This window comes from Hyla sarda, unplaced genomic scaffold (assembly GCF_029499605.1).
Source record: "Hyla sarda isolate aHylSar1 unplaced genomic scaffold, aHylSar1.hap1 scaffold_745, whole genome shotgun sequence".
Taxonomy (NCBI): Eukaryota; Metazoa; Chordata; class Amphibia; order Anura; family Hylidae; genus Hyla; species Hyla sarda.
Genome location: NW_026610768.1, coordinates 27,736 through 55,526, shown reverse-complemented (window position 1 = coordinate 55,526; position 27,791 = coordinate 27,736). Strand labels below are relative to the sequence as shown.

Here is a 27,791-nt window from a genome sequence, read left to right as displayed (position 1 = left end):
TTTGTTTTTTGGCTGCAGCAGCAAGGCCCACAGGGCTGGCTAGCTGGCTAGCCAGCAAGCAGGTAGCAATGAAAGTAGGAATCTTTCTTTTTAACCCTGTAAGGGGGTGGTGCACTGTACCCGCAGATACTGCCATATCGGGTCAATGCATAGGGCGACGGAAGCAAGCTTCGAAATCGGCCCCCGTTCTCAAAAATCCATTTAATATATGGTCCCCAGATAGGGGACGTATCAGATATTAAACTGATAAGAACAGATACTACACTTGATCTTAGCCAAAAGGCCGAGAAGCGATAACCGTGAAAGGGGCGGGCCCAACAAGGTCCCCTTCATGGGCACTATCACTGCTTGCTGTCAGGGAGGCTGCCAGACAATTTTCCATGCACACTCTGGGCTGGGGGGCAGTCAACCACCAGTACACACAGCAGAACCTAAACCCATACCATTATTGCTAAGCAGCAAGACAGGGGCCCATTGCACTCCCACGGGGCCTTTTTAAATGCAATCCATAACCCGGATTTGCCAGGAACCCTTCTTACTCCTCCTACTTGCATGTGACACTGGGCTTAGGATCTGCATAGGAAACACACACACAAGCACACACCTACCTTTGTTGCCTGCAGATGCCTCCTTGGCTGTCCCCAAACGGTATCAAACCAACACCCACGGGAAGCTGTAAGCATAGAGGACATGCCTGCACCCCATTGGACTTACCTGTGTGGGTTAAATCCGGGTTATTTGACAACCTATGGCGGTGATGGTTCTGCTCAGGCAGAGCAGTGCTGATGCTCCTCATAAAGCTGTCGCTGCTGTGAAGGTTCTAGGTGACATCACAAATCCCTATGGTTACATACACAACAAAGCTGGGTTGTTGTTGTTTACACTCTGCAAGGCCTGTGGAAGTGAGTGACATCATAGCACTGTAGTTCTGAGGGTTCTAGATGGATGCAACAATCTCCTGTTGCTTCTATGAAGGCCATAATAGACGACATCACCAAACAGCTCCATAGTCACATACACAGCAAAGGAGAGATGTTGTTTACACCTAGTGATGTCAGTGGTATTGAGTGACATCACAGCACAGTGCTAAGGCTCCTGGGCCTGGACACAGCAGCGGCTGCAATATCTCAACGGAGAATACGTTTATATATATGTGTGTGTGTGCGCGTATATATATATATATATATATATATATATATATATATATATATATATATATATTTCTCCGCCGAAATCACTTTTAAACCCATTTCCACCTTTTTTTCCCTTCTCTTCCTCTTACTTTTTTTTCACGTTTTTTTACGTTTTTCTCCTTTTCGCCTCTTTTCTGGGCGTATTATTCTTCTTTTTCTTCTTTTTTTTCGTCTAATGCATACCCCATCAGTGCAGCAATGCTTATTCAATACCGCCAGCAGATGGAGACACTGGGGGATAATTTTCTAAGGATTTATACTGATTTTTCCTGTCTGAATTTGTCGCACAGAAAGTTGCAGGCCAAATATGTGTGACATTTCTGCGACTTTAGCTTCTAGAGCATTTTTACAACATTATACATAGGTGCTGAATACATAAAAAGCGACTGTTCAGCGACAGACAAGTCGCATCGGCTGAAAGTAGGCCAGAATGTCAGTCCATGTTGGAGCAGGTTTAGATACAGTCTAAAGTATAGATCTCAAAGTCTGTGCACAGAATTTAGCAAGGGCCTCGCACCTTCTGATGCATCAGGTAGGTGCACAATAGCATAGCCTAACCCTCTGTACTTTGGTCTATATTGATGCGGGACATAGACAGCCAGCTGATGACCAATCCATTAGTGCAATGGATGGCTGGAAGCATTTGTCTTTGCCTTTGCAATACCACAGAAGCAATGCATGGTCAATGTACAGCAATGACACACCTGTGTGAACAGCCAGGAGACCCCCCCCCCCCCCCCCCCCCCCATGTTATGTTACATAGTTACATAGTTAGTACGGTCGAAAAAAGACATATGTCCATCAAGTTCAACCAGGGAATTAAGGGGTAGGGGTGTGGCGCGATATTGGGGAAGGGATGAGATTTTATATTTCTTCATAAGCATTAATCTTATTTTGTCAATTAGGAACATTCAGCACCCACCCGCTATCAAGGCAGCTGCCTATCATGTCATGCCCTACCTGCACAGGTGTGCTGGCTACTCAAATGATCCAATTAAGGAGGCCATTTAGTCAGCAGCAGCAGAAGTCCTGTGCCTGGACGCTCCAACAGCGGCCAGACACAAGCAGAAGCAGCAGAAGCAGCAGCAGCAGCACCACCTTTTGTTTTTTGGCTGCAGCAGCAAGGCCCACAGGGCTGGCTAGCTGGCTAGCCAGCAAGCAGGTAGCAATGAAAGTAGGAATCTTTCTTTTTAACCCTGTAAGGGGGTGGTGCACTGTACCCGAAGATACTGCCATATCGGGTCAATGCATAGGGCGACGGAAGCAAGCTTCGAAATCGGCCCCCGTTCTCAAAAATCCATTTAATATATGGTCCCCAGATAGGGGACGTATCAGATATTAAACTGATAAGAACAGATACTACACTTGATCTTAGCCAAAAGGCCGAGAAGCGATAACCGTGAAAGGGGCGGGCCCAACAAGGTCCCCTTCATGGGCACTATCACTGCTTGCTGTCAGGGAGGCTGCCAGACAATTTTCCATGCACACTCTGGGCTGGGGGGCAGTCAACCACCAGTACACACAGCAGAACCTAAACCCATACCATTATTGCTAAGCAGCAAGACAGGGGCCCATTGCACTCCCACGGGGCCTTTTTAAATGCAATCCATAACCCGGATTTGCCAGGAACCCTTCTTACTCCTCCTACTTGCATGTGACACTGGGCTTAGGATCTGCATAGGAAACACACACACAAGCACACACCTACCTTTGTTGCCTGCAGATGCCTCCTTGGCTGTCCCCAAACGGTATCAAACCAACACCCACGGGAAGCTGTAAGCATAGAGGACATGCCTGCACCCCATTGGACTTACCTGTGTGGGTTAAATCCGGGTTATTTGACAACCTATGGCGGTGATGGTTCTGCTCAGGCAGAGCAGTGCTGATGCTCCTCATAAAGCTGTCGCTGCTGTGAAGGTTCTAGGTGACATCACAAATCCCTATGGTTACATACACAACAAAGCTGGGTTGTTGTTGTTTACACTCTGCAAGGCCTGTGGAAGTGAGTGACATCATAGCACTGTAGTTCTGAGGGTTCTAGATGGATGCAACAATCTCCTGTTGCTTCTATGAAGGCCATAATAGACGACATCACCAAACAGCTCCATAGTCACATACACAGCAAAGGAGAGATGTTGTTTACACCTAGTGATGTCAGTGGTATTGAGTGACATCACAGCACAGTGCTAAGGCTCCTGGGCCTGGACACAGCAGCGGCTGCAATATCTCAACGGAGAATACGTTTATATATATGTGTGTGTGTGCGCGTATATATATATATATATATATATATATATATATATTTCTCCGCCGAAATCACTTTTAAACCCATTTCCACCTTTTTTTCCCTTCTCTTCCTCTTACTTTTTTTTCACGTTTTTTTACGTTTTTCTCCTTTTCGCCTCTTTTCTGGGCGTATTATTCTTCTTTTTCTTCTTTTTTTTCGTCTAATGCATACCCCATCAGTGCAGCAATGCTTATTCAATACCGCCAGCAGATGGAGACACTGGGGGATAATTTTCTAAGGATTTATACTGATTTTTCCTGTCTGAATTTGTCGCACAGAAAGTTGCAGGCCAAATATGTGTGACATTTCTGCGACTTTAGCTTCTAGAGCATTTTTACAACATTATACATAGGTGCTGAATACATAAAAAGCGACTGTTCAGCGACAGACAAGTCGCATCGGCTGAAAGTAGGCCAGAATGTCAGTCCATGTTGGAGCAGGTTTAGATACAGTCTAAAGTATAGATCTCAAAGTCTGTGCACAGAATTTAGCAAGGGCCTCGCACCTTCTGATGCATCAGGTAGGTGCACAATAGCATAGCCTAACCCTCTGTACTTTGGTCTATATTGATGCGGGACATAGACAGCCAGCTGATGACCAATCCATTAGTGCAATGGATGGCTGGAAGCATTTGTCTTTGCAATACCACAGAAGCAATGCATGGTCAATGTACAGCAATGACACACCTGTGTGAACAGCCAGGAGACCCCCCCCCCCCCCATGTTATGTTACATAGTTACATAGTTAGTACGGTCGAAAAAAGACATATGTCCATCAAGTTCAACCAGGGAATTAAGGGGTAGGGGTGTGGCGCGATATTGGGGAAGGGATGAGATTTTATATTTCTTCATAAGCATTAATCTTATTTTGTCAATTAGGAACATTCAGCACCCACCCGCTATCAAGGCAGCTGCCTATCATGTCATGCCCTACCTGCACAGGTGTGCTGGCTACTCAAATGATCCAATTAAGGAGGCCATTTAGTCAGCAGCAGCAGAAGTCCTGTGCCTGGACGCTCCAACAGCGGCCAGACACAAGCAGAAGCAGCAGAAGCAGCAGCAGCAGCACCACCTTTTGTTTTTTGGCTGCAGCAGCAAGGCCCACAGGGCTGGCTAGCTGGCTAGCCAGCAAGCAGGTAGCAATGAAAGTAGGAATCTTTCTTTTTAACCCTGTAAGGGGGTGGTGCACTGTACCTGAAGATACTGCCATATCGGGTCAATGCATAGGGCGACGGAAGCAAGCTTCGAAATCGGCCCCCGTTCTCAAAAATCCATTTAATATATGGTCCCCAGATAGGGGACGTATCAGATATTAAACTGATAAGAACAGATACTACACTTGATCTTAGCCAAAAGGCCGAGAAGCGATAACCGTGAAAGGGGCGGGCCCAACAAGGTCCCCTTCATGGGCACTATCACTGCTTGCTGTCAGGGAGGCTGCCAGACAATTTTCCATGCACACTCTGGGCTGGGGGGCAGTCAACCACCAGTACACACAGCAGAACCTAAACCCATACCATTATTGCTAAGCAGCAAGACAGGGGCCCATTGCACTCCCACGGGGCCTTTTTAAATGCAATCCATAACCCGGATTTGCCAGGAACCCTTCTTACTCCTCCTACTTGCATGTGACACTGGGCTTAGGATCTGCATAGGAAACACACACACAAGCACACACCTACCTTTGTTGCCTGCAGATGCCTCCTTGGCTGTCCCCAAACGGTATCAAACCAACACCCACGGGAAGCTGTAAGCATAGAGGACATGCCTGCACCCCATTGGACTTACCTGTGTGGGTTAAATCCGGGTTATTTGACAACCTATGGCGGTGATGGTTCTGCTCAGGCAGAGCAGTGCTGATGCTCCTCATAAAGCTGTCGCTGCTGTGAAGGTTCTAGGTGACATCACAAATCCCTATGGTTACATACACAACAAAGCTGGGTTGTTGTTGTTTACACTCTGCAAGGCCTGTGGAAGTGAGTGACATCATAGCACTGTAGTTCTGAGGGTTCTAGATGGATGCAACAATCTCCTGTTGCTTCTATGAAGGCCATAATAGACGACATCACCAAACAGCTCCATAGTCACATACACAGCAAAGGAGAGATGTTGTTTACACCTAGTGATGTCAGTGGTATTGAGTGACATCACAGCACAGTGCTAAGGCTCCTGGGCCTGGACACAGCAGCGGCTGCAATATCTCAACGGAGAATACGTTTATATATATGTGTGTGTGTGCGCGTATATATATATATATATATATATATATATATATATATATATATATTTCTCCGCCGAAATCACTTTTAAACCCATTTCCACCTTTTTTTCCCTTCTCTTCCTCTTACTTTTTTTTCACGTTTTTTTACGTTTTTCTCCTTTTCGCCTCTTTTCTGGGCGTATTATTCTTCTTTTTCTTCTTTTTTTTCGTCTAATGCATACCCCATCAGTGCAGCAATGCTTATTCAATACCGCCAGCAGATGGAGACACTGGGGGATAATTTTCTAAGGATTTATACTGATTTTTCCTGTCTGAATTTGTCGCACAGAAAGTTGCAGGCCAAATATGTGTGACATTTCTGCGACTTTAGCTTCTAGAGCATTTTTACAACATTATACATAGGTGCTGAATACATAAAAAGCGACTGTTCAGCGACAGACAAGTCGCATCGGCTGAAAGTAGGCCAGAATGTCAGTCCATGTTGGAGCAGGTTTAGATACAGTCTAAAGTATAGATCTCAAAGTCTGTGCACAGAATTTAGCAAGGGCCTCGCACCTTCTGATGCATCAGGTAGGTGCACAATAGCATAGCCTAACCCTCTGTACTTTGGTCTATATTGATGCGGGACATAGACAGCCAGCTGATGACCAATCCATTAGTGCAATGGATGGCTGGAAGCATTTGTCTTTGCCTTTGCAATACCACAGAAGCAATGCATGGTCAATGTACAGCAATGACACACCTGTGTGAACAGCCAGGAGACCCCCCCCCCCCCATGTTATGTTACATAGTTACATAGTTAGTACGGTCGAAAAAAGACATATGTCCATCAAGTTCAACCAGGGAATTAAGGGGTAGGGGTGTGGCGCGATATTGGGGAAGGGATGAGATTTTATATTTCTTCATAAGCATTAATCTTATTTTGTCAATTAGGAACATTCAGCACCCACCCGCTATCAAGGCAGCTGCCTATCATGTCATGCCCTACCTGCACAGGTGTGCTGGCTACTCAAATGATCCAATTAAGGAGGCCATTTAGTCAGCAGCAGCAGAAGTCCTGTGCCTGGACGCTCCAACAGCGGCCAGACACAAGCAGAAGCAGCAGAAGCAGCAGCAGCACCACCTTTTGTTTTTTGGCTGCAGCAGCAAGGCCCACAGGGCTGGCTAGCTGGCTAGCCAGCAAGCAGGTAGCAATGAAAGTAGGAATCTTTCTTTTTAACCCTGTAAGGGGGTGGTGCACTGTACCCGAAGATACTGCCATATCGGGTCAATGCATAGGGCGACGGAAGCAAGCTTCGAAATCGGCCCCCGTTCTCAAAAATCCATTTAATATATGGTCCCCAGATAGGGGACGTATCAGATATTAAACTGATAAGAACAGATAAGGTTTCAACAAAATTTTATTGAATAAATAAGAAACCATACAAAATTTAAAATGCAAAATAATAAAAGGTTCACAAAAGTTTTAAAATACAAATAATAAAACCAGTAATAAAAGGAGAAAAAATAAAAATGGCAGGATAAAACATTATACAAATGTCATAAAAACTGATTATACTGTTATTTCGTTCCATAGAGGCAGACACCACATGGATGCTGCCTCGCTGGCCCCCAACTGTTTCTTGTCTCTTAGGTAATAGATGTACATCTCACTCAGGGCCAGCTTTATACAGTTTTTAACATCAATAAAATCATGTTTAAAAAGTAAGATGTTCCTAACTTTCCAGATGGCATTTTTAAAACAATTAATAATCATCCAGCAGATCATCTGCTGTTTAAAATTGGGGCAGTTAAAAAGACCGTAAAAGACACATTCGTGACTAAAATCTTTTAGGCCGCAGGCCCACTTCAAAAGTGGGCCTACCTTCCTCCAAAGCTCCCGTGCAAAAGGGCAGTTCCAAAATATGTGCAGCACCGTTTCGTCCACTCCGCAGCCATCTCTCGGGCACTTGGCTCTCGCCACCAGTCCTCGCCTGTGCTGGAACTCACGAGTAGGGAGGCACTGGTGGACGATTGCCCAGGCAAGATCCCTGTGTACATTCGCCAGAAACTTCCCGTACACGTTCCGCCATACCTTTTTGGATCTTGCCTGTGTGAAATTGGACACTGCCAGGGTAACCTCACTCCGCCTGAGGACCTTTGATACCTTTCTCTGGTCCCCCAGTATGTCAGGCTCCAAATCTTGGAGACCTAGGAGCCTGACTGTCTTTTCCAACACCACATAATGTTTTGGGGGACACAGAAGCACCGGAGCGTTCAGAGGGATGCGCAACCATCTTTTAAAAACCATGCCCGCAGCGTACCTTAAAAAGCAGCTAAAAATGCCATCGGATTTAATAATTTTAAAACAGAAACAGAAATACTTTATGTAAAAGAAAGTAAAAAGGTTAGGAACATCTTTCCCGCCATTATCTTTACTTTTGTACATAAAATCACGCTTTAATTTCTCCATTTTTGAACCCCATAAAAAAGAAAAAACAATTCTAGTTACTTTTTTAATGTATAAAATAGATGGAGGAAATACCATGGCAATGTATAGCATAATAGGGAGTAAAACCATCTTTATTATTAAAATCTTCCCCTCCATGGTAAGGTTTCTAAGATTCCACATTAAAATCTTCTTCTCCATCTTAGCTATAGCTGAATCCCAGTTAGGGCTCCCATCATTGACCTGGTTAAAAACAATACCTAAAACTTTAATTTGATCCTGTTGCATTGTGACTCCTGGGGTGATGGATGAATCCCAGGAGCCAATATAAAAACAGTCACATTTATCTGTGTTTAGCTTAAAACCAGAGACCTCGCAGAAATAGCTGGTGTTCCTCAATGCCCCCCTCATGGATGGAGAGTCCGGGCACAGTATGGTGACATCATCCATGTACCCCAACACCTTTAGATGGGTCCCTCCTCCACCAGGTATCGGTACGCCTCTTACTACCCGGTCTTTTCTGAGGAGGGCCATCAGTGGTTCGATTGCGCAAATAAAAAGGAGTGGGGACAGGGGGCAGCCCTGTTTGACACCTGATAAAAGAGGAACACCGCTGGTTAAAAAGCCATTAACAGAGACTTGACTAAAACAGGATCGGTATAAAAGCATGATTCGGCTTAAAATCGTTTCAGGCACTGCCATCTTTTTAAGAACTAAAAACAGGTATTCATGGGAGACCCTATCAAAGGCTTTTTCAAAGTCTAAGGATAAAATTGCTACAGTTTGATTTCTATCCTTAAAATACCATAAAACATCTCTTAAAATATTTAGGGATTCAGCTATAGACCTTCCAGGTACCCCACAAACCTGATTTGGGTGAATTAATTTATGAATAAAAGGTTTAAAACGGACAGCTAATAACTTGGCTAAAACTTTATAATCGACATTTAAAAGTGTGATGGGGCGCCAATTTTTTAGCATATCCTTTTCACCCTTTTTAAAAAGTAATGATACAATCCCCCTCCTCCAGGAAGGGGGAAGTTCATTAACAATAAAAGTTTCTTTATACAATAAAACCATATCATCCTTTAAAATATCCCAAAAAGCTAAATAAAATTCGATGGGTAAACCATCTTCCCCAGGGGCCTTCCCACTAGAAAAACTTTTAAAAACAAATAAAAGTTCATCTAAGTTAAGATCACGGGATAAAACCTCCTGGTCTAAAACATCTAGCTTAAAATCAAGGGAATTAAGAACATGTTCTAAAAAGGATGGATTAAGATCTTTCTTATTAAAAAGAAGCTGGTAGAAGTTAAAAACTGCATCTAACATGCCTTTTGGAGTGGATTCACCCTCAAGGTTTTGGATGATATCCCTCCTATTCATCACTTTTTTAAAAAAGAAACGGGAACATTTCTCGCCCTCCTCCAGGTGCTGCACATGTGAGTTAAAAATGATTTGTTTCCCTTTCTTTTCTATGGCATGTTTTATTTCAGTTTTAAGGTTTAAAATATCATTTTCTACATCCATACCAGCTTCTTTCAATTTAAAAAGTACATTTAAACGCATGTTAAGAACATAAAACCACTGTTTTTCCATTTTTGCCTTCTTCTTACCTGCTTTGATAAAAAAAAATCTGATTTTAGATTTGGTGCCCTCCCACCAGTGCAGCATAGGCTCGTGGGGTTTTCTTTGTGATTGCCAGCATTGGTAGGTCCGCACAAACTCCTCTTTTATCTCAGGGTCCTCTAGGAGTGTGGTGTTTAATCTCCAGAGGCCCCTTTTTGCTTTTTGCTCCCCCTCTAGCTCCAGGCCCACCAAGAGGAGCTTATGATCAGAGAAGATATTCTGCTCGAGCGTGCATTTCAGGGGTTTAAAAGCTCTAGAGGAAAAAATAAAATCGATTCTGGAGCTCACTCTTCCATTGGACCATGTGGCGCCTGGGTCCTCCGGCAAGAGATCCTTCCAGCAATCTTTCAAATTAAAATCATCAATAAAATTTTTAAGCAGGTAAGAAGTGCGGTCTTTACGATTAATATCCCCACCCTGCCGGTGTTCCCCATCACGTATGCAGTTAAAATCACCTCCCACCAGCAGGGGGGAAGACCCAACACAAAACAGTGGTAAAATTTCAAATAGTTCTGCCCGCTCCTGTTTATCAGGAGGGGCATACACATTTAAAACACGAATTAAAAGTCCATTAAAATATAGATGAATTAAAAGAGCTCTGCCAGGCACAATCTCAGTTACTGTATGAATAGAAAAGGACTGGCCTCGGCAGAGCAGCCCAACACCCACAGAACGACAGTCATTTGCACCGGACCATATGGATGGGCCCAGCTTCCAGTCTTCTTTTAAGTCTTTATAGTCCATTTTACTAGGGATTCCACATTCTTGTAGCAGGCAAAGGTCAAAGTCACATGTCTCTAGATAAGAAAATAAAGCAGCCCTGCGATCAGGGCTCTTTAAGGACCTCACATTGAGTGAGGCAATTTTTACAGGGATAGGCATAGTTTATGGAGAGTCCGTGCTTGGAGAATCAAAGTCAATAATAAGCTGCGTACCGTCATCCCCCGCCTGCGGGGTCATCAGCTCCTTGATGTTCTGAGGGTCGGAGCTTGAGATCGATGATGCCCCGACCCTGAGCTCGCTCTCGTCCGAACTACGGCACGCCGCTTTCCTTTGAATGTCTTCCTCTTCTTCTTCTCTTTGTCTTTTAAATGTCACACTGCTGTCCATATCCTCTGTGTTGCTCTCACTCGATGTAATCTCTGGCCCCCGGCTGATGGATCTGCGTCTTCTTTCATCATTTGACGACTGGAACTGCTGCACAGGGGCCTGTGAGGCCTCTTTTCCGGAACCTTTGCCGCTACCTTGGGAAGTTTTCATCGCTTGTTCCCCAGCAAGCGTTGCTGAGGACTGTTGCTCCAACTTCCCCATCGATCGACGATGGCCAGTTTTACCCACCGGGTCCACTGCTGGCGGGGCAGCAAACCCTGGTTTGGCGCCACTTGTCTTCTTGGCCCTGTCCTGTATAGGCGGAGTAACAGGACCGGGCTCAGACCTGGCCACCTGGCTCCCCTTCCGGCGGGCTTTCACCGGGGCCTCTTCGTCCGGAGCAGGGCGACCCTGGGCCAAGCCAGTACCTGGCTTATGCTGCAATTTTGGGTCCACTTTTGCCCCCACCGAGGCCCGTCGGCTGCCACCCGCCACAGGTGAGCCCCCTTCAGAAGTTTTGGCGGGCTCTTGAGCCAGGTAGGAAGTCGATCGACGTCTTTCAATTTCCCGGGCAGTAAACTCGATCACCCGCCCGGGCTTCGTGGAATCCCCATGGCCTCCCCCTAGCACTACCACCGGTGGGCCCCCCGATGGAGCACCAGAGGTCTTGGGCCTGGACCCATCAGTACCTGCCATCTGGGGTTTGGGCATCTTAAAAAAGGACGTCTTTTGTCCTGTCCCCTCTTTGGGTGGGCCCAGCCTTGACCCACCCATCGTAGTTTTTGCTTTATGGGGACAGGAATTAAAATCGTGATTTTCCTCTCCGCAGAGGTTGCACCTTATCGTATGGCTACATCTTGAGGCTATGTGACCTTCTTGGCCACACCTATTGCAGCGAATCACACGCTCCGCGCCGCAGGTCTCCTGGGTGTGGCCAAACCTCAAGCAATTTCGGCAATACATAGGCATTTGAGGATAGAACAGGAAGCCCCGAACTCTCCCGATGGCAAAATTTGGGGGCGGATGGCAAAGACCCCCAATACCACCGGGATCCTTACGGAGCTTGACCCAGAACTTCCTCTTGCCGTTCCAGAACCGCACGGAGTTCAAGATTTTGTTTGCGAATCGCACCTCTTCGCAGTATCGCCGAAGAAAAGTGGCTATATCCTCCGTGGTCACATGAGGGCTGTGCATAGCCACCACCAACGGTATATGTTCCTCACCATAGAGGAACTGGAACGAAAGACCGTCGAGTCGATCGTCCCTCTGGTCCGCACCAGACAAGGTTGCATAGATGTTATCGCAACACGCCGTGGCCGTGAAGGTGACGGTATACAGGCCACGGCTTTCCTGGTCATTTAGACACAGGATGTCCTCCCTATTGAGGCGGAAGTAGTCAAGAAGAATCACCTCCGCAATGAAGCGGAGGTTCTTCAACTGACGATGGCTCTCCGACACCTCTATGCGGATGGTATTTCGCATCGACATTTCCCCAGAGGGGAAAGCCCAGGAGAACGGCATCTTCCACACCCAGGGACTAAGCCCCTTCCCCAATAGCAGCAGGGGCTCGGAATCCCGCTATAAAAGCGGAACCCTTACCCAAGGCAGAGGTCGGGGGTACCCTAGGTGCTTCCGAAGCTACAGGTAACGCTCAACGTACCGAAAATGCCTTCTGAGATACAAGGTCCCAGAGACAGGGGGATCGCAACCCGTTGTCCGTGGACTAAGCCCGCTCCCCAATAGCAGCAAGGGGGTGAAGTCCCTCCGTAAGGAGAGACAATCCCCCAAGGCCGAGAAGCGGGGTACCACAGACACCTTCCGACCAGACCAAATGCAGATACTACACTTGATCTTAGCCAAAAGGCCGAGAAGCGATAACCGTGAAAGGGGCGGGCCCAACAAGGTCCCCTTCATGGGCACTATCACTGCTTGCTGTCAGGGAGGCTGCCAGACAATTTTCCATGCACACTCTGGGCTGGGGGGCAGTCAACCACCAGTACACACAGCAGAACCTAAACCCATACCATTATTGCTAAGCAGCAAGACAGGGGCCCATTGCACTCCCACGGGGCCTTTTTAAATGCAATCCATAACCCGGATTTGCCAGGAACCCTTCTTACTCCTCCTACTTGCATGTGACACTGGGCTTAGGATCTGCATAGGAAACACACACACAAGCACACACCTACCTTTGTTGCCTGCAGATGCCTCCTTGGCTGTCCCCAAACGGTATCAAACCAACACCCACGGGAAGCTGTAAGCATAGAGGACATGCCTGCACCCCATTGGACTTACCTGTGTGGGTTAAATCCGGGTTATTTGACAACCTATGGCGGTGATGGTTCTGCTCAGGCAGAGCAGTGCTGATGCTCCTCATAAAGCTGTCGCTGCTGTGAAGGTTCTAGGTGACATCACAAATCCCTATGGTTACATACACAACAAAGCTGGGTTGTTGTTGTTTACACTCTGCAAGGCCTGTGGAAGTGAGTGACATCATAGCACTGTAGTTCTGAGGGTTCTAGATGGATGCAACAATCTCCTGTTGCTTCTATGAAGGCCATAATAGACGACATCACCAAACAGCTCCATAGTCACATACACAGCAAAGGAGAGATGTTGTTTACACCTAGTGATGTCAGTGGTATTGAGTGACATCACAGCACAGTGCTAAGGCTCCTGGGCCTGGACACAGCAGCGGCTGCAATATCTCAACGGAGAATACGTTTATATATATGTGTGTGTGTGCGCGTATATATATATATATATATATATATATATATATATATATATATATATATTTCTCCGCCGAAATCACTTTTAAACCCATTTCCACCTTTTTTTCCCTTCTCTTCCTCTTACTTTTTTTTCACGTTTTTTTACGTTTTTCTCCTTTTCGCCTCTTTTCTGGGCGTATTATTCTTCTTTTTCTTCTTTTTTTTCGTCTAATGCATACCCCATCAGTGCAGCAATGCTTATTCAATACCGCCAGCAGATGGAGACACTGGGGGATAATTTTCTAAGGATTTATACTGATTTTTCCTGTCTGAATTTGTCGCACAGAAAGTTGCAGGCCAAATATGTGTGACATTTCTGCGACTTTAGCTTCTAGAGCATTTTTACAACATTATACATAGGTGCTGAATACATAAAAAGCGACTGTTCAGCGACAGACAAGTCGCATCGGCTGAAAGTAGGCCAGAATGTCAGTCCATGTTGGAGCAGGTTTAGATACAGTCTAAAGTATAGATCTCAAAGTCTGTGCACAGAATTTAGCAAGGGCCTCGCACCTTCTGATGCATCAGGTAGGTGCACAATAGCATAGCCTAACCCTCTGTACTTTGGTCTATATTGATGCGGGACATAGACAGCCAGCTGATCACCAATCCATTAGTGCAATGGATGGCTGGAAGCATTTGTCTTTGCCTTTGCAATACCACAGAAGCAATGCATGGTCAATGTACAGCAATGACACACCTGTGTGAACAGCCAGGAGACCCCCCCCCCCCCCCATGTTATGTTACATAGTTACATAGTTAGTACGGTCGAAAAAAGACATATGTCCATCAAGTTCAACCAGGGAATTAAGGGGTAGGGGTGTGGCGCGATATTGGGGAAGGGATGAGATTTTATATTTCTTCATAAGCATTAATCTTATTTTGTCAATTAGGAACATTCAGCACCCACCCGCTATCAAGGCAGCTGCCTATCATGTCATGCCCTACCTGCACAGGTGTGCTGGCTACTCAAATGATCCAATTAAGGAGGCCATTTAGTCAGCAGCAGCAGAAGTCCTGTGCCTGGACGCTCCAACAGCGGCCAGACACAAGCAGAAGCAGCAGAAGCAGCAGCAGCACCACCTTTTGTTTTTTGGCTGCAGCAGCAAGGCCCACAGGGCTGGCTAGCTGGCTAGCCAGCAAGCAGGTAGCAATGAAAGTAGGAATCTTTCTTTTTAACCCTGTAAGGGGGTGGTGCACTGTACCCGAAGATACTGCCATATCGGGTCAATGCATAGGGCGACGGAAGCAAGCTTCGAAATCGGCCCCCGTTCTCAAAAATCCATTTAATATATGGTCCCCAGATAGGGGACGTATCAGATATTAAACTGATAAGAACAGATACTACACTTGATCTTAGCCAAAAGGCCGAGAAGCGATAACCGTGAAAGGGGCGGGCCCAACAAGGTCCCCTTCATGGGCACTATCACTGCTTGCTGTCAGGGAGGCTGCCAGACAATTTTCCATGCACACTCTGGGCTGGGGGGCAGTCAACCACCAGTACACACAGCAGAACCTAAACCCATACCATTATTGCTAAGCAGCAAGACAGGGGCCCATTGCACTCCCACGGGGCCTTTTTAAATGCAATCCATAACCCGGATTTGCCAGGAACCCTTCTTACTCCTCCTACTTGCATGTGACACTGGGCTTAGGATCTGCATAGGAAACACACACACAAGCACACACCTACCTTTGTTGCCTGCAGATGCCTCCTTGGCTGTCCCCAAACGGTATCAAACCAACACCCACGGGAAGCTGTAAGCATAGAGGACATGCCTGCACCCCATTGGACTTACCTGTGTGGGTTAAATCCGGGTTATTTGACAACCTATGGCGGTGATGGTTCTGCTCAGGCAGAGCAGTGCTGATGCTCCTCATAAAGCTGTCGCTGCTGTGAAGGTTCTAGGTGACATCACAAATCCCTATGGTTACATACACAACAAAGCTGGGTTGTTGTTGTTTACACTCTGCAAGGCCTGTGGAAGTGAGTGACATCATAGCACTGTAGTTCTGAGGGTTCTAGATGGATGCAACAATCTCCTGTTGCTTCTATGAAGGCCATAATAGACGACATCACCAAACAGCTCCATAGTCACATACACAGCAAAGGAGAGATGTTGTTTACACCTAGTGATGTCAGTGGTATTGAGTGACATCACAGCACAGTGCTAAGGCTCCTGGGCCTGGACACAGCAGCGGCTGCAATATCTCAACGGAGAATACGTTTATATATATGTGTGTGTGTGCGCGTATATATATATATATATATATATATATATATATATATATTTCTCCGCCGAAATCACTTTTAAACCCATTTCCACCTTTTTTTCCCTTCTCTTCCTCTTACTTTTTTTTCACGTTTTTTTACGTTTTTCTCCTTTTCGCCTCTTTTCTGGGCGTATTATTCTTCTTTTTCTTCTTTTTTTTCGTCTAATGCATACCCCATCAGTGCAGCAATGCTTATTCAATACCGCCAGCAGATGGAGACACTGGGGGATAATTTTCTAAGGATTTATACTGATTTTTCCTGTCTGAATTTGTCGCACAGAAAGTTGCAGGCCAAATATGTGTGACATTTCTGCGACTTTAGCTTCTAGAGCATTTTTACAACATTATACATAGGTGCTGAATACATAAAAAGCGACTGTTCAGCGACAGACAAGTCGCATCGGCTGAAAGTAGGCCAGAATGTCAGTCCATGTTGGAGCAGGTTTAGATACAGTCTAAAGTATAGATCTCAAAGTCTGTGCACAGAATTTAGCAAGGGCCTCGCACCTTCTGATGCATCAGGTAGGTGCACAATAGCATAGCCTAACCCTCTGTACTTTGGTCTATATTGATGCGGGACATAGACAGCCAGCTGATGACCAATCCATTAGTGCAATGGATGGCTGGAAGCATTTGTCTTTGCCTTTGCAATACCACAGAAGCAATGCATGGTCAATGTACAGCAATGACACACCTGTGTGAACAGCCAGGAGACCCCCCCCCCCCCCCCCCATGTTATGTTACATAGTTACATAGTTAGTACGGTCGAAAAAAGACATATGTCCATCAAGTTCAACCAGGGAATTAAGGGGTAGGGGTGTGGCGCGATATTGGGGAAGGGATGAGATTTTATATTTCTTCATAAGCATTAATCTTATTTTGTCAATTAGGAACATTCAGCACCCACCCGCTATCAAGGCAGCTGCCTATCATGTCATGCCCTACCTGCACAGGTGTGCTGGCTACTCAAATGATCCAAATAAGGAGGCCATTTAGTCAGCAGCAGCAGAAGTCCTGTGCCTGGACGCTCCAACAGCGGCCAGACACAAGCAGAAGAAGCAGCAGCAGCAGCACCACCTTTTGTTTTTTGGCTGCAGCAGCAAGGCCCACAGGGCTGGCTAGCTGGCTAGCCAGCAAGCAGGTAGCAATGAAAGTAGGAATCTTTCTTTTTAACCCTGTAAGGGGGTGGTGCACTGTACCCGAAGATACTGCCATATCGGGTCAATGCATAGGGCGACGGAAGCAAGCTTCGAAATCGGCCCCCGTTCTCAAAAATCCATTTAATATATGGTCCCCAGATAGGGGACGTATCAGATATTAAACTGATAAGAACAGATACTACACTTGATCTTAGCCAAAAGGCCGAGAAGCGATAACCGTGAATGAAGGGCGGGCCCAACAAGGTCCCCTTCATGGGCACTATCACTGCTTGCTGTCAGGGAGGCTGCCAGACAATTTTCCATGCACACTCTGGGCTGGGGGGCAGTCAACCACCAGTACACACAGCAGAACCTAAACCCATACCATTATTGCTAAGCAGCAAGACAGGGGCCCATTTGCACTCCCACGGGGCCTTTTTAAATGCAATCCATAACCCGGATTTGCCAGGAACCCTTCTTACTCCTCCTACTTGCATGTGACACTGGGCTTAGGATCTGCATAGGAAACACACACACAAGCACACACCTACCATTTGTTGCCTGCAGATGCCTCCTTGGCTGTACCCCAAACGGTATCAAACCAACACCCACGGGAAGCTGTAAGCATAGAGGACATGCCTGCACCCCCATTGGACTTACCTGTGTGGGTTAAATCCGGGTTATTTGACAACCTATGGCGGTGATGGTTCTGCTCAGGCAGAGCAGTGCTGATGCTCCTCATAAAGCTGTCGCTGCTGTGAAGGTTCTAGGTGACATCACAAATCCCTATGGTTACATACACAACAAAGCTGGGTTGTTGTTGTTTACACTCTGCAAGGCCTGTGGAAGTGAGTGACATCATAGCACTGTAGTTCTGAGGGTTCTAGATGGATGCAACAATCTCCTGTTGCTTCTATGAAGGCCATAATAGACGACATCACCAAACAGCTCCATAGTCACATACACAGCAAAGGAGAGATGTTGTTTACACCTAGTGATGTCAGTGGTATTGAGTGGACATCACAGCACAGTGCTAAGGCTCCTGGGCCTGGACACAGCAGCGGCTGCAATATCTCAACGGAGAATACGTTTATATATATGTGTGTGTGCGCGTTATATATATATATATATATATATATATATATATATATATATATTTCTCCGCCGAAATCACTTTTAAACCCATTTCCACCTTTTTTTTCCCTTCTCTTCCTCTTACTTTTTTTTCACGTTTTTTTACGTTTTCTCTCCTTTTCGCCTCTTTTCTGGGCGTATTATTCTTCTTTTTCTTCTTTTTTTTCGTCTAATGCATACCCCCATCAGTGCAGCAATGCTTATTCAATACCGCCAGCAGATGGAGACACTGGGGGATAATTTTCTAAGGATTTATACTGATTTTTCCTGTCTGAATTTGTCGCACAGAAAGTTGCAGGCCAAATATGTGTGACATTTCTGCGACTTTAGCTTCTAGAGCATTTTTACAACATTATACATAGGTGCTGAATACATAAAAAGCGACTGTTCAGCGACAGACAAGTCGCATCGGCTGAAAGTAGGCCAGAATGTCAGTCCATGTTGGAGCAGGTTTAGATACAGTCTAAAGTATAGATCTCAAAGTCTGTGCACAGAATTTAGCAAGGGCCTCGCACCTTCTGATGCATCAGGTAGGTGCACAATAGCATAGCCTAACCCTCTGTACTTTGGTCTATATTGATGCGGGACATAGACAGCCAGTGATGACCAATCCATTAGTGCAATGGATGGCTGGAAGCATTTGTCTTTTGCCTTTGCAATACACTACAGAAGCAATGCATGGTCAATGTACAGCAATGACACACCTGTGTGAACAGCCAGGAGACCCCCCCCCCCCCCCCCATGTTATGTTACATAGTTACATAGTTAGTACGGTCGAAAAAAGACATATGTCCATCAAGTTCAACCAGGGAATTTAGGGGTAGGGGTGTGGCGCGATATTGGGGAAGGATGAGATTTATATTTCTTCATAAGCATTAATCTTATTTTGTCAATTAGGAACATTCAGCACCCACCCGCTATCAAGGCAGCTGCCTATCATGTCATGCCCTACCTGCACAGGTGTGCTGGCTACTCAAATGATCCAATTAAGGAGGCCATTTAGTCAGCAGCAGCAGAAGTCCTGTGCCTGGACGCTCCAACAGCGGCCAGACACAAGCAGAAGCAGCAGAAGCAGCAGCAGCAGCACCACCTTTTGTTTTTTGGCTGCAGCAGCAAGGCCCACAGGGCTGGCTAGCTGGCTAGCCAGCAAGCAGGTAGCAATGAAAGTAGGAATCTTTCTTTTTAACCCTGTAAGGGGGTGGTGCACTGTACCCGAAGATACTGCCATATCGGGTCAATGCATAGGGCGACGGAAGCAAGCTTCGAAATCGGCCCCCGTTCTCAAAATCCATTTAATATATGGTCCCCAGATAGGGGACGTATCAGATATTAAACTGATAAGAACAGATACTACACTTGATCTTAGCCAAAAGGCCGAGAAGCGATAACCGTGAAAGGGGCGGGCCCAACAAGGTCCCCTTCATGGGCACTATCACTGCTTGCTGTCAGGGAGGCTGCCAGACAATTTTCCATGCACAGCTCTGGGCTGGGGGGCAGTCAACCACCAGTACACACAGCAGAACCTAAACCCATACCATTATTGCTAAGCAGCAAGACAGGGGCCCATTGCACTCCCACGGGGCCTTTTTAAATGCAATCCATAACCCGGATTTGCCAGAACCCTTCTTACTCCTCCTACTTGCATGTGACACTGGGCTTAGGATCTGCATAGGAAACACACACACAAGCACACACCTACCTTTGTTGCCTGCAGATGCCTCCTTGGCTGTCCCCAAAACGGTATCAAACCAACACCCACGGGAAGCTGTAAGCATAGAGGACATGCCTGCACCCCATTGGACTTACCTGTGTGGGTTAAATCCGGGTTATTTGACAACCTATGGCGGTGATGGTTCTGCTCAGGCAGAGCAGTGCTGATGCTCCTCATAAAGCTGTCGCTGCTGTGAAGGTTCTAGGTGACATCACAAATCCCCTATGGTTACATACACAACAAAGCTGGGTTGTTGTTGTTTACACTCTGCAAGGCCTGTGGAAGTGAGTGACATCATAGCACTGTAGTTCTGAGGGTTCTAGATGGATGCAACAATCTCCTGTTGCTTCTATGAAGGCCATAATAGACGACATCACCAAACAGCTCCATAGTCACATACACAGCAAAGGAGAGATGTTGTTTACACCTAGTGATGTCAGTGGTATTGAGTGACATCACAGCACAGTGCTAAGGCTCCTGGGCCTGGACACAGCAGCGGCTGCAATATCTCAACGGAGAATACGTTTATATATATGTGTGTGTGTGCGCGTATATATATATATATATATATATATATATATATATATATATATATTTCTCCGCCGAAATCACTTTTAAACCCATTTCCACCTTTTTTTCCCTTCTCTTCCTCTTACTTTTTTTTCACGTTTTTTTACGTTTTTCTCCTTTTCGCCTCTTTTCTGGGCGTATTATTCTTCTTTTTCTTCTTTTTTTTCGTCTAATGCATACCCCATCAGTGCAGCAATGCTTATTCAATACCGCCAGCAGATGGAGACACTGGGGGATAATTTTCTAAGGATTTATACTGATTTTTCCTGTCTGAATTTGTCGCACAGAAAGTTGCAGGCCAAATATGTGTGACATTTCTGCGACTTTAGCTTCTAGAGCATTTTTACAACATTATACATAGGTGCTGAATACATAAAAAGCGACTGTTCAGCGACAGACAAGTCGCATCGGCTGAAAGTAGGCCAGAATGTCAGTCCATGTTGGAGCAGGTTTAGATACAGTCTAAAGTATAGATCTCAAAGTCTGTGCACAGAATTTAGCAAGGGCCTCGCACCTTCTGATGCATCAGGTAGGTGCACAATAGCATAGCCTAACCCTCTGTACTTTGGTCTATATTGATGCGGGACATAGACAGCCAGCTGATGACCAATCCATTAGTGCAATGGATGGCTGGAAGCATTTGTCTTTGCCTTTGCAATACCACAGAAGCAATGCATGGTCAATGTACAGCAATGACACACCTGTGTGAACAGCCAGGAGACCCCCCCCCCCCCCCCCATGTTATGTTACATAGTTACATAGTTAGTACGGTCGAAAAAAGACATATGTCCATCAAGTTCAACCAGGGAATTAAGGGGTAGGGGTGTGGCGCGATATTGGGGAAGGGATGAGATTTTATATTTCTTCATAAGCATTAATCTTATTTTGTCAATTAGGAACATTCAGCACCCACCCGCTATCAAGGCAGCTGCCTATCATGTCATGCCCTACCTGCACAGGTGTGCTGGCTACTCAAATGATCCAATTAAGGAGGCCATTTAGTCAGCAGCAGCAGAAGTCCTGTGCCTGGACGCTCCAACAGCGGCCAGACACAAGCAGAAGCAGCAGAAGCAGCAGCAGCAGCACCACCTTTTGTTTTTTGGCTGCAGCAGCAAGGCCCACAGGGCTGGCTAGCTGGCTAGCCAGCAAGCAGGTAGCAATGAAAGTAGGAATCTTTCTTTTTAACCCTGTAAGGGGGTGGTGCACTGTACCCGAAGATACTGCCATATCGGGTCAATGCATAGGGCGACGGAAGCAAGCTTCGAAATCGGCCCCCGTTCTCAAAAATCCATTTAATATATGGTCCCCAGATAGGGGACGTATCAGATATTAAACTGATAAGAACAGATACTACACTTGATCTTAGCCAAAAGGCCGAGAAGCGATAACCGTGAAAGGGGCGGGCCCAACAAGGTCCCCTTCATGGGCACTATCACTGCTTGCTGTCAGGGAGGCTGCCAGACAATTTTCCATGCACACTCTGGGCTGGGGGGCAGTCAACCACCAGTACACACAGCAGAACCTAAACCCATACCATTATTGCTAAGCAGCAAGACAGGGGCCCATTGCACTCCCACGGGGCCTTTTTAAATGCAATCCATAACCCGGATTTGCCAGGAACCCTTCTTACTCCTCCTACTTGCATGTGACACTGGGCTTAGGATCTGCATAGGAAACACACACACAAGCACACACCTACCTTTGTTGCCTGCAGATGCCTCCTTGGCTGTCCCCAAACGGTATCAAACCAACACCCACGGGAAGCTGTAAGCATAGAGGACATGCCTGCACCCCATTGGACTTACCTGTGTGGGTTAAATCCGGGTTATTTGACAACCTATGGCGGTGATGGTTCTGCTCAGGCAGAGCAGTGCTGATGCTCCTCATAAAGCTGTCGCTGCTGTGAAGGTTCTAGGTGACATCACAAATCCCTATGGTTACATACACAACAAAGCTGGGTTGTTGTTGTTTACACTCTGCAAGGCCTGTGGAAGTGAGTGACATCATAGCACTGTAGTTCTGAGGGTTCTAGATGGATGCAACAATCTCCTGTTGCTTCTATGAAGGCCATAATAGACGACATCACCAAACAGCTCCATAGTCACATACACAGCAAAGGAGAGATGTTGTTTACACCTAGTGATGTCAGTGGTATTGAGTGACATCACAGCACAGTGCTAAGGCTCCTGGGCCTGGACACAGCAGCGGCTGCAATATCTCAACGGAGAATACGTTTATATATATGTGTGTGTGTGCGCGTATATATATATATATATATATATATATATATATATTTCTCCGCCGAAATCACTTTTAAACCCATTTCCACCTTTTTTTCCCTTCTCTTCCTCTTACTTTTTTTTCACGTTTTTTTACGTTTTTCTCCTTTTCGCCTCTTTTCTGGGCGTATTATTCTTCTTTTTCTTCTTTTTTTTCGTCTAATGCATACCCCATCAGTGCAGCAATGCTTATTCAATACCGCCAGCAGATGGAGACACTGGGGGATAATTTTCTAAGGATTTATACTGATTTTTCCTGTCTGAATTTGTCGCACAGAAAGTTGCAGGCCAAATATGTGTGACATTTCTGCGACTTTAGCTTCTAGAGCATTTTTACAACATTATACATAGGTGCTGAATACATAAAAAGCGACTGTTCAGCGACAGACAAGTCGCATCGGCTGAAAGTAGGCCAGAATGTCAGTCCATGTTGGAGCAGGTTTAGATACAGTCTAAAGTATAGATCTCAAAGTCTGTGCACAGAATTTAGCAAGGGCCTCGCACCTTCTGATGCATCAGGTAGGTGCACAATAGCATAGCCTAACCCTCTGTACTTTGGTCTATATTGATGCGGGACATAGACAGCCAGCTGATGACCAATCCATTAGTGCAATGGATGGCTGGAAGCATTTGTCTTTGCCTTTGCAATACCACAGAAGCAATGCATGGTCAATGTACAGCAATGACACACCTGTGTGAACAGCCAGGAGACCCCCCCCCCCCATGTTATGTTACATAGTTACATAGTTAGTACGGTCGAAAAAAGACATATGTCCATCAAGTTCAACCAGGGAATTAAGGGGTAGGGGTGTGGCGCGATATTGGGGAAGGGATGAGATTTTATATTTCTTCATAAGTATTAATCTTATTTTGTCAATTAGGAACATTCAGCACCCACCCGCTATCAAGGCAGCTGCCTATCATGTCATGCCCTACCTGCACAGGTGTGCTGGCTACTCAAATGATCCAATTAAGGAGGCCATTTAGTCAGCAGCAGCAGAAGTCCTGTGCCTGGACGCTCCAACAGCGGCCAGACACAAGCAGAAGCAGCAGAAGCAGCAGCAGCAGCACCACCTTTTGTTTTTTGGCTGCAGCAGCAAGGCCCACAGGGCTGGCTAGCTGGCTAGCCAGCAAGCAGGTAGCAATGAAAGTAGGAATCTTTCTTTTTAACCCTGTAAGGGGGTGGTGCACTGTACCCGAAGATACTGCCATATCGGGTCAATGCATAGGGCGACGGAAGCAAGCTTCGAAATCGGCCCCCGTTCTCAAAAATCCATTTAATATATGGTCCCCAGATAGGGGACGTATCAGATATTAAACTGATAAGAACAGATACTACACTTGATCTTAGCCAAAAGGCCGAGAAGCGATAACCGTGAAAGGGGCGGGCCCAACAAGGTCCCCTTCATGGGCACTATCACTGCTTGCTGTCAGGGAGGCTGCCAGACAATTTTCCATGCACACTCTGGGCTGGGGGGCAGTCAACCACCAGTACACACAGCAGAACCTAAACCCATACCATTATTGCTAAGCAGCAAGACAGGGGCCCATTGCACTCCCACGGGGCCTTTTTAAATGCAATCCATAACCCGGATTTGCCAGGAACCCTTCTTACTCCTCCTACTTGCATGTGACACTGGGCTTAGGATCTGCATAGGAAACACACACACAAGCACACACCTACCTTTGTTGCCTGCAGATGCCTCCTTGGCTGTCCCCAAACGGTATCAAACCAACACCCACGGGAAGCTGTAAGCATAGAGGACATGCCTGCACCCCATTGGACTTACCTGTGTGGGTTAAATCCGGGTTATTTGACAACCTATGGCGGTGATGGTTCTGCTCAGGCAGAGCAGTGCTGATGCTCCTCATAAAGCTGTCGCTGCTGTGAAGGTTCTAGGTGACATCACAAATCCCTATGGTTACATACACAACAAAGCTGGGTTGTTGTTGTTTACACTCTGCAAGGCCTGTGGAAGTGAGTGACATCATAGCACTGTAGTTCTGAGGGTTCTAGATGGATGCAACAATCTCCTGTTGCTTCTATGAAGGCCATAATAGACGACATCACCAAACAGCTCCATAGTCACATACACAGCAAAGGAGAGATGTTGTTTACACCTAGTGATGTCAGTGGTATTGAGTGACATCACAGCACAGTGCTAAGGCTCCTGGGCCTGGACACAGCAGCGGCTGCAATATCTCAACGGAGAATACGTTTATATATATATGTGTGTGTGTGCGCGTATATATATATATATATATATATATATATATATATATATATATATATTTCTCCGCCGAAATCACTTTTAAACCCATTTCCACCTTTTTTTCCCTTCTCTTCCTCTTACTTTTTTTTCACGTTTTTTTACGTTTTTCTCCTTTTCGCCTCTTTTCTGGGCGTATTATTCTTCTTTTTCTTCTTTTTTTTCGTCTAATGCATACCCCATCAGTGCAGCAATGCTTATTCAATACCGCCAGCAGATGGAGACACTGGGGGATAATTTTCTAAGGATTTATACTGATTTTTCCTGTCTGAATTTGTCGCACAGAAAGTTGCAGGCCAAATATGTGTGACATTTCTGCGACTTTAGCTTCTAGAGCATTTTTACAACATTATACATAGGTGCTGAATACATAAAAAGCGACTGTTCAGCGACAGACAAGTCGCATCGGCTGAAAGTAGGCCAGAATGTCAGTCCATGTTGGAGCAGGTTTAGATACAGTCTAAAGTATAGATCTCAAAGTCTGTGCACAGAATTTAGCAAGGGCCTCGCACCTTCTGATGCATCAGGTAGGTGCACAATAGCATAGCCTAACCCTCTGTACTTTGGTCTATATTGATGCGGGACATAGACAGCCAGCTGATGACCAATCCATTAGTGCAATGGATGGCTGGAAGCATTTGTCTTTGCCTTTGCAATACCACAGAAGCAATGCATGGTCAATGTACAGCAATGACACACCTGTGTGAACAGCCAGGAGACCCCCCCCCCCCCCCCCATGTTATGTTACATAGTTACATAGTTAGTACGGTCGAAAAAAGACATATGTCCATCAAGTTCAACCAGGGAATTAAGGGGTAGGGGTGTGGCGCGATATTGGGGAAGGGATGAGATTTTATATTTCTTCATAAGCATTAATCTTATTTTGTCAATTAGGAACATTCAGCACCCACCCGCTATCAAGGCAGCTGCCTATCATGTCATGCCCTACCTGCACAGGTGTGCTGGCTACTCAAATGATCCAATTAAGGAGGCCATTTAGTCAGCAGCAGCAGAAGTCCTGTGCCTGGACGCTCCAACAGCGGCCAGACACAAGCAGAAGCAGCAGAAGCAGCAGCAGCAGCACCACCTTTTGTTTTTTGGCTGCAGCAGCAAGGCCCACAGGGCTGGCTAGCTGGCTAGCCAGCAAGCAGGTAGCAATGAAAGTAGGAATCTTTCTTTTTAACCCTGTAAGGGGGTGGTGCACTGTACCCGAAGATACTGCCATATCGGGTCAATGCATAGGGCGACGGAAGCAAGCTTCGAAATCGGCCCCCGTTCTCAAAAATCCATTTAATATATGGTCCCCAGATAGGGGACGTATCAGATATTAAACTGATAAGAACAGATACTACACTTGATCTTAGCCAAAAGGCCGAGAAGCGATAACCGTGAAAGGGGCGGGCCCAACAAGGTCCCCTTCATGGGCACTATCACTGCTTGCTGTCAGGGAGGCTGCCAGACAATTTTCCATGCACACTCTGGGCTGGGGGGCAGTCAACCACCAGTACACACAGCAGAACCTAAACCCATACCATTATTGCTAAGCAGCAAGACAGGGGCCCATTGCACTCCCACGGGGCCTTTTTAAATGCAATCCATAACCCGGATTTGCCAGGAACCCTTCTTACTCCTCCTACTTGCATGTGACACTGGGCTTAGGATCTGCATAGGAAACACACACACAAGCACACACCTACCTTTGTTGCCTGCAGATGCCTCCTTGGCTGTCCCCAAACGGTATCAAACCAACACCCACGGGAAGCTGTAAGCATAGAGGACATGCCTGCACCCCATTGGACTTACCTGTGTGGGTTAAATCCGGGTTATTTGACAACCTATGGCGGTGATGGTTCTGCTCAGGCAGAGCAGTGCTGATGCTCCTCATAAAGCTGTCGCTGCTGTGAAGGTTCTAGGTGACATCACAAATCCCTATGGTTACATACACAACAAAGCTGGGTTGTTGTTGTTTACACTCTGCAAGGCCTGTGGAAGTGAGTGACATCATAGCACTGTAGTTCTGAGGGTTCTAGATGGATGCAACAATCTCCTGTTGCTTCTATGAAGGCCATAATAGACGACATCACCAAACAGCTCCATAGTCACATACACAGCAAAGGAGAGATGTTGTTTACACCTAGTGATGTCAGTGGTATTGAGTGACATCACAGCACAGTGCTAAGGCTCCTGGGCCTGGACACAGCAGCGGCTGCAATATCTCAACGGAGAATACGTTTATATATATGTGTGTGTGTGCGCGTATATATATATATATATATATATATATATATATATATATATATATATATATATATTTCTCCGCCGAAATCACTTTTAAACCCATTTCCACCTTTTTTTCCCTTCTCTTCCTCTTACTTTTTTTTCACGTTTTTTTACGTTTTTCTCCTTTTCGCCTCTTTTCTGGGCGTATTATTCTTCTTTTTCTTCTTTTTTTTCGTCTAATGCATACCCCATCAGTGCAGCAATGCTTATTCAATACCGCCAGCAGATGGAGACACTGGGGGATAATTTTCTAAGGATTTATACTGATTTTTCCTGTCTGAATTTGTCGCACAGAAAGTTGCAGGCCAAATATGTGTGACATTTCTGCGACTTTAGCTTCTAGAGCATTTTTACAACATTATACATAGGTGCTGAATACATAAAAAGCGACTGTTCAGCGACAGACAAGTCGCATCGGCTGAAAGTAGGCCAGAATGTCAGTCCATGTTGGAGCAGGTTTAGATACAGTCTAAAGTATAGATCTCAAAGTCTGTGCACAGAATTTAGCAAGGGC

The 27,791-nt window shown here is 46.0% G+C and overlaps 10 non-coding genes and 1 pseudogene across 10 annotated transcripts; all 11 read right to left on the bottom strand.

Moving 5' to 3' along the window:
* Window positions 1-104: 104 nt before the first annotated feature.
* Window positions 105-295, bottom strand: LOC130345086 (U2 spliceosomal RNA). The gene has a single exon (XR_008883859.1). It is a non-coding gene; the product is annotated as a U2 spliceosomal RNA (small nuclear RNA).
* Window positions 296-2,397: 2,102 nt separating this feature from the next.
* Window positions 2,398-2,588, bottom strand: LOC130345111 (U2 spliceosomal RNA). The gene has a single exon (XR_008883879.1). It is a non-coding gene; the product is annotated as a U2 spliceosomal RNA (small nuclear RNA).
* Window positions 2,589-4,657: 2,069 nt separating this feature from the next.
* Window positions 4,658-4,848, bottom strand: LOC130345085 (U2 spliceosomal RNA). Its single transcript, XR_008883858.1, has one exon. It is a non-coding gene; the product is annotated as a U2 spliceosomal RNA (small nuclear RNA).
* Window positions 4,849-6,929: 2,081 nt separating this feature from the next.
* On the bottom strand, window positions 6,930-7,115 carry LOC130345091 (U2 spliceosomal RNA). Its single transcript, XR_008883864.1, has one exon. It is a non-coding gene; the product is annotated as a U2 spliceosomal RNA (small nuclear RNA).
* Window positions 7,116-12,643: 5,528 nt separating this feature from the next.
* LOC130345098 (U2 spliceosomal RNA) lies at window positions 12,644-12,722 on the bottom strand (annotated as a pseudogene).
* Window positions 12,723-14,809: 2,087 nt separating this feature from the next.
* Window positions 14,810-15,000, bottom strand: LOC130345110 (U2 spliceosomal RNA). The gene has a single exon (XR_008883878.1). It is a non-coding gene; the product is annotated as a U2 spliceosomal RNA (small nuclear RNA).
* A 2,077-nt stretch (window positions 15,001-17,077) lies between these two features.
* Window positions 17,078-17,268, bottom strand: LOC130345109 (U2 spliceosomal RNA). The gene has a single exon (XR_008883877.1). It is a non-coding gene; the product is annotated as a U2 spliceosomal RNA (small nuclear RNA).
* A 2,095-nt stretch (window positions 17,269-19,363) lies between these two features.
* Window positions 19,364-19,553, bottom strand: LOC130345087 (U2 spliceosomal RNA). The gene has a single exon (XR_008883860.1). It is a non-coding gene; the product is annotated as a U2 spliceosomal RNA (small nuclear RNA).
* Window positions 19,554-21,643: 2,090 nt separating this feature from the next.
* On the bottom strand, window positions 21,644-21,834 carry LOC130345107 (U2 spliceosomal RNA). Its single transcript, XR_008883875.1, has one exon. It is a non-coding gene; the product is annotated as a U2 spliceosomal RNA (small nuclear RNA).
* A 2,073-nt stretch (window positions 21,835-23,907) lies between these two features.
* On the bottom strand, window positions 23,908-24,098 carry LOC130345106 (U2 spliceosomal RNA). The gene has a single exon (XR_008883874.1). It is a non-coding gene; the product is annotated as a U2 spliceosomal RNA (small nuclear RNA).
* A 2,092-nt stretch (window positions 24,099-26,190) lies between these two features.
* On the bottom strand, window positions 26,191-26,381 carry LOC130345105 (U2 spliceosomal RNA). The gene has a single exon (XR_008883873.1). It is a non-coding gene; the product is annotated as a U2 spliceosomal RNA (small nuclear RNA).
* Between the last annotated feature and the right edge of the window lie 1,410 nt (window positions 26,382-27,791).